The sequence below is a fragment of the Siphateles boraxobius genome, unplaced genomic scaffold, assembly GCF_051911475.1.
Source record: "Siphateles boraxobius isolate OS27281-9 unplaced genomic scaffold, OSU_SipBor_1 111, whole genome shotgun sequence".
NCBI classification, from domain to species: Eukaryota; Metazoa; Chordata; class Actinopteri; order Cypriniformes; family Leuciscidae; genus Siphateles; species Siphateles boraxobius.
The window spans coordinates 2215001-2221066 of record NW_027508713.1 but is presented as its reverse complement, the minus strand read 5'-3'; the positions used below and the strand labels follow the sequence as shown (position 1 = coordinate 2221066).

The window sequence follows — 6066 nt, the reverse complement described above, 5'->3', positions numbered from 1 at the left end:
TTATCCAGTTCATCTGGTTGAAGATCAGAGTCATCATACCGGTATAGATCAGTGCCGATGGCTGGCGTGTCCATGAGGCCTTCACAGGGCTGATGAGGCTGGCACTTCAGGGATGCGTTGTGGCCGTGTCCAGGCCCAGGTCCACCATCTGATGTGGATACGGCCCGGATCCGGCCGACTTCTGTAAACCTCGGAATAAACAGAAAGACTAACATTAGCGTAGATGCCATCCTTCTTATGATGTAGCAAATACATCATGTGTTATAGGAAGTGTCCCCGGTTCCGACTGACCTAATCTATGCAGCCTAATAATCATTTACCTGATTTGAATAATAGAAATGTATAATGATCTATATGAATGCCAGGTAAAAGAGATGTGTTTTTAGTCTAGATTTAAACTGACAGAGTGTGTCTGTGACGAAGACTTAACAGAGCAGCCATCAAGTGTTAGACAGTATTGTGGGTTAATACGTGCAGAGTTTTTTTGCCCAATAATTAGAAACTGTTTTTTCAGAAATAAGTAGTAGGAAATTACTAGACATTCAAATTTTTATATCAGCTATGAATTCCGTTAATTTTGTGAATTGGTGCGTTTCATTGGGGCATAACAGTGAAAACTAATGTCATTCTTCCTAATGTTATCTCCCAAGGGTAGCATGCACCCGTGGCGCTACCATTGGGCCCGGCCACCCATTTTAGGTCTGGGCCCGCCCATTTTGACCCAGGCCTATAGTGAGTAGTGAGTGATTTTCATTCTAGCAGTTCATCCAATAGGCACCCCGAGGAAAGCTTTGAGTGAAAGCTTCTCAACCAATCAGCGGCTTCTACCCCACGTGTGACTTGAGGGGGTCGCACACCGGACGAGAAGCGCAGCGCCGCGTCTTTAAAATTCGAACACTCCATTCGTCGTCCTTCTTCGGCGGGCGCCCAGCAACGGCTCAGGACCTTGTTCAAAATCCTGCCGCGCCACAGAGCGCCATTTGTTTTATATTAAATTAATTTATTTGTCTCAAATCGTTGTTGTATATACTGACTTCACCCTGTGCTGCAAAATACATTTAATTTTATATTCATTTACAGAAATCAGCTGCTTGAATGAAAATTGCTGATATTATCGGATTTGCAGTTGATATTCTCAATTCATTCAGTTAACGGACGCTCTGAGGTAAAGTGTTCAGACTGCAAAGTCAGCAACGATTGTATTTCAGTACAATCATAACATAGTACAGACATTATCGTAATTCCATAATGTCCTTAAACATAACACAATAGGCTATTGCTGGGCATTAACTGAGAAAGAGCGCGTCCAGTGTGCGATACGTCGAGTTGTCCTAGACGCGGCGCGGCACAGCGCTTCTTCCAGTGTGCGAACCCCTCAGTTAGGCTACCGTTACTGCACTGAGATGAGGAAAGCAACACTAGAGCCACACAGGTAGGTTACTGAGTCGCTGTCCTCAGTGCCGCAGAAAAGCGCTGATACGGAGATGAAGAACCCGGTTTTTTTTGTTTTTGTTTTTTCGTGCTTATTTTAACTGGCCCATCCAGTTTTCTGGAGGCTCACCTACAATCAAATTCCTGGCGCCGCTAGTGGTAGCATGTAATGCCTTCAAACTTTAAAACTACTTTAAACTTCCTTTAAACTTAAAGCTTTTAAATCTAGTTAACTTCCTGGTTCTTCTCAAGCCAACATCAAAGTTTGCCTTGACGCATCAGTATGGGACATTCCTCGTATTATCCTTATAAATGTAAAGGTTGTGCTCTTTTCTTGTGGAATCATTCAGATATGATGAAGATGAGTCAAGCTCTCACAGCTCTGAACATGCATTATTATTAAATGATAAAACACGAAAGGCTGGCTGAATAACAGCAGGCGTTGAGCCGGTTCATCTGGAGCTCGACTGGATCTGGGTGGAGGATCTGATGATGTCAGGAATGAGGTAAACAGCTGATGTTACACTCTTAAAGAGACAGTTCACCGCATAACTAACACATCAGACCGGTATACTGTATTCTGTGGAGCTCAGAGGTAGATGTTCGGCAGAAGGTTCATGCTGCTCCTATAATGACCACATGATGCTCCAAACAGGACAAAACAAGGGTATGCTCCATTTCCATCACATTAAATAAGAAAATTGGGCTTTGGTTAATCATAATGGTGATATATTATGAAATAGTTTCTATTTCAATGTGTAGAAGCCTTTTCCACATAGTCTTATGCTCTTTTCACATAATTAGATGTTCGCTAATCCATCCTGTTCTTAATTAGGATATTGAGAATAACATTTGACAACTTCACCGCCAACAGCAAGGCAGAGGACCAACAACACTGATAGATGGACAGGAGATGGCCACAATATTGGTAGAATATTAAAATCCATCAAGTAAAAAAAAAAAAACTGTTGGTTTTGCATTTGAAATGAAAATGAAATGTGTATTTAACAGCTGTGGTGTGGGTTACGGCATATATCTCGGACGAGTAACATGCATTATACAACTAGATTACTATTTTGATACAAGTAGGCATTACAAGTTACATGCATTACATAACCAGATTACTTTTTTTGATACAAGTAACGTATTACAATTAACATGCATTACATAACCAGATTACTATTTTTATTCAAGTAACGCATTACAAGCATTTTTGATACAAGTAACATATTACAAATAACATGCATTACATAACCAGATTACTTTTTTGATACAAGTAACGCATTACAAGTAACATGCATTACATAACCAGATTACTATTTTTATTCAAGTAACTCATTATAAGTAACATGCATTACATAACCAGATTACTATTTTTTTTCAAGTAACTCATTACAAGTAACATGCATTCAATAACCAGATTACTTTTTTGATACAAGTAACGTATTACAAGTAACATGCATTACATAACCAGATTACTTTTTTGTTACAAGTAACGTATTACAAGTAACTTGCATTACATAACCAGATTACTATTTTTATTCAAGTAACTCATTACAAGTAACATGCATTAAATAACCAGATTACTTTTTTGATACAAGTAACATATTACAAGTAACATGCATTACATAACCAGATTACTATTTTTATTCAAGTAACTCATTATAAGTAACATGCATTACATAACCAGATTACTATTTTTATTCAAGTAACTCATTATAAGTAACATGCATTAAATAACCAGATTACCTTTTTGATACAAGTAACATATTACAAGTAACTTGCATTAAATAACCAGATTACTATTTTTTTTCAAGTAACTCATTACAAGTAACATGCATTACATAACCAGATTACTTTTTTGATACAAGTAACGTATTACAAGTAACATGCATTACATAACCAGATTACTTTTTTGATACAAGTAACGTATTACAAGTAACATTCATTACATAACCATTTTATTATTTTGATAGAATTAATGCATTACAAGTAACGTGCATTACATAACCAGATTACTTTTTTGATTCTGGTAACGTATTGTACAAGTGTACATGAACAAGTAACATGATTACTTTTTTGAACTGCACATAACATTGTAATAACACAAATACGTGTCTTTACAGCCAAAAAACTACAGATGTTACTGCAGATGAAGTATTTTCAAGAACAACCGTCACAGTAATAGGATGAGTTGTAGCTGAAATACAGCTAGTGATGCATGATGTCCAATTTAGTGGACAGATGATTAATCAGAATCTTAAATTGATCCGTGTAAAATTTACAAATGAGACAACTCCTTAGAATGTTACTTGATGTTACATTTTTTAACCTGCAAGAGTCTTCTATGATGAAAGGAATGGATGGATATTTCAGAGTAACTTGGCATTTCTGACTGGCTGTTGGCTATCTCTGAAATACAATCAGAATGCTGTTTTTTATTGTCTTTATGATGTTTTTACTTGATGAACGTTGCAAATGTTTTATGAATAACATTCCTTATGATGTTCTAATCATGACAAGAAACATTTTAACCTCTTAGAAACATTGCGAATCACCGTTCACACTAAGTTTTTAGAACATACATTTGTTAGCTGTGGAAGAAAAACAATCTTTGTACGGTTTGATTCATGGGTTGAAAATGATTATTAACTGGTGGAGAATCTCTTCTGAAGCTCTGACATCATCCTGCCGTCACCTAGCAACAGTTCCTTTGGAAACAGTGATGCTGTTCTGCTGTTGCCGAGTTGCAGCGAGGAGCCCTTCTTCTTCCTTTTCTTCTTCTTCTTGCTCTTCTTCTTCTGCGGAGAGATCGCCCCCTGGAGGGCCTCCCAGGTCATGACGGGTCTTACGTCAGATCCGGATCTCGACTGACGGGTCTTTGAGGAGGAGACGCCCATTCCAGCCTGACACACATTCACACACAAACACACACACACACACACACATGCTTTTTAGTTTCAGATGTGTTCAAATTAATATAGCATATATATTATTATACGTCTCTCTAAATTGGTAATGAGTTTTACTCATCTGCAATACGTCTCTAGGACGTTTCCTGTTAGATGTCACACGGTAAAAAATGATCGTGATTTTAACGGTAAAAGACCGGTTAACAATTGCTTAATAGTTTGTTTACAGGAAGTTTCCGTACCATACACGGGGAATAACTGTTATAGATCTAACCGTGCATTTTACAGTAAAATACAGTGTTTGGATGTGAAAAAGAACAAGTCATTGTATAATTTACCGTGAAAAAATGTAAATTGACATTCCCACAATTCCCTGCGTGACACTTGATGTGTTTTTGCTGAAATAACTGTTATTTAACTGTTAAATAACTGTCTTCATAGTTTTTCCTAATCGGTTTTGTACATTAAGGTTTTATGTTAAATTTTTTAAATTTCGTGTGTTATGATGGTGTTCAGTGTTTGTGTGAATTGGTGTTTGTCACAGCATTACAATGGTGCAAAACAGACATTAGTACTTCAATATGTCGGTAAATTAACATTATATCAGATAATGAGATACAGTTTTTATACTGTAAATTTCAATTAAGTCTGTAAAACTTAAAATGTGGCTACTGTATCTTTTACGGTAAATTTCTAGCAAGCACAGCTGCTGGGTTTTTTACGTAAATGTAACGGTTTTGTTTTTACAGTAATACACTTAGAAGATTTAGAAAAGTATGTAAAACTGCCTTTCTGAGATGTTTATCAGATGATTTTACACGGCAGATGCTTTCCAGATTAACAGACATCTTACAGACGTTCCTGTGCTATCAATCTGAGCACAGATTAGTAAAACAATTAAGCGTTTCTTTACTGTTTGTGTGTGAAGCGTCCAGGTGTTCGTGTGTGTCCGATTCCCTGAGTGAATAGCGAATAAAAGATCCCGAAACACCAGAGAGTCAGAGCTAATACATCTAACCTCGCAAGGATAAGTGCTCTGGTTTTCAATGTGTGTGTGTGTGTGTGTGTGTGTGTGTGTGTGTGTTTGGTTCATCTGAAACCAGTTACTCTGCATTTTCCAGCTGAACTCTCTCGTCGCATCGCTTCTGGCGAGCTTGTGTGATTGTGCGCGTTCCCTGTAAACTCCGGAACTATCTGAGCGTTTGCACGAGCTCGCACTGTTGATGGTCATTACATGTTAAGCGCCCTCTGCTGGAGGAGTGTGTGTGTGTGTGTGTGTGTGTGTGTGTGTGTGTGTGTGTGTGTGTGTGTGTGTGTGTGTGTGTGTGTGTGTGTGTGTGTGTGTGTGTGTGTGTGTGTGTGTGTGTGTGTGTGTGTGTGTGTGTGTGTGTGAGGTGCTGTGAACTCTCAGAAAACTTCAGAACGCTGTTTTGTATTGTCGCCGGTATAGATCGTTTTTATTAATGAACGATGAGAAAACGTTTTCGAAACAACATTCTCGGAACCTCTTTATGATGTTATTGATATTTTTGCTGAATGTTAACGTTATGTTCTTGTAATATTACAAATTAACTTTCGAAGAATGTTATACTGTGGGAAATAATAAGGTTATGCAATGCTGTATTCTAATCATTCTAATCACGACAAGAAAACTGGACATTGTAACTTCTCAGGGACATTGAGAATCAGCGTTCGCTCGACGATCTTTCATTCTCTCTTCTTT

The 6066-nt window shown here is 37.8% G+C and overlaps 1 long non-coding RNA gene across 3 annotated transcripts; it reads right to left on the bottom strand.

Annotated features, from left to right (window-relative positions):
• Window positions 1-2731: 2731 nt before the first annotated feature.
• Window positions 2732-5405, bottom strand: LOC143706645 (uncharacterized). Of its 3 annotated transcripts, XR_013193006.1 has the most exons (5): window positions 5257-5388; window positions 3343-4337; window positions 3073-3287; window positions 2857-3017; window positions 2732-2801 (listed from the first exon to the last, which is right to left on the bottom strand). It is a non-coding gene; the product is annotated as an uncharacterized LOC143706645 (long non-coding RNA). The 3 variants fall into 3 exon arrangements; XR_013193007.1 differs by lacking the exon at window positions 2732-2801 and having other exon boundaries at window positions 2948-3125; window positions 5257-5391; XR_013193005.1 differs by lacking the exon at window positions 2732-2801 and having other exon boundaries at window positions 2948-4337; window positions 5257-5405.
• Between the last annotated feature and the right edge of the window lie 661 nt (window positions 5406-6066).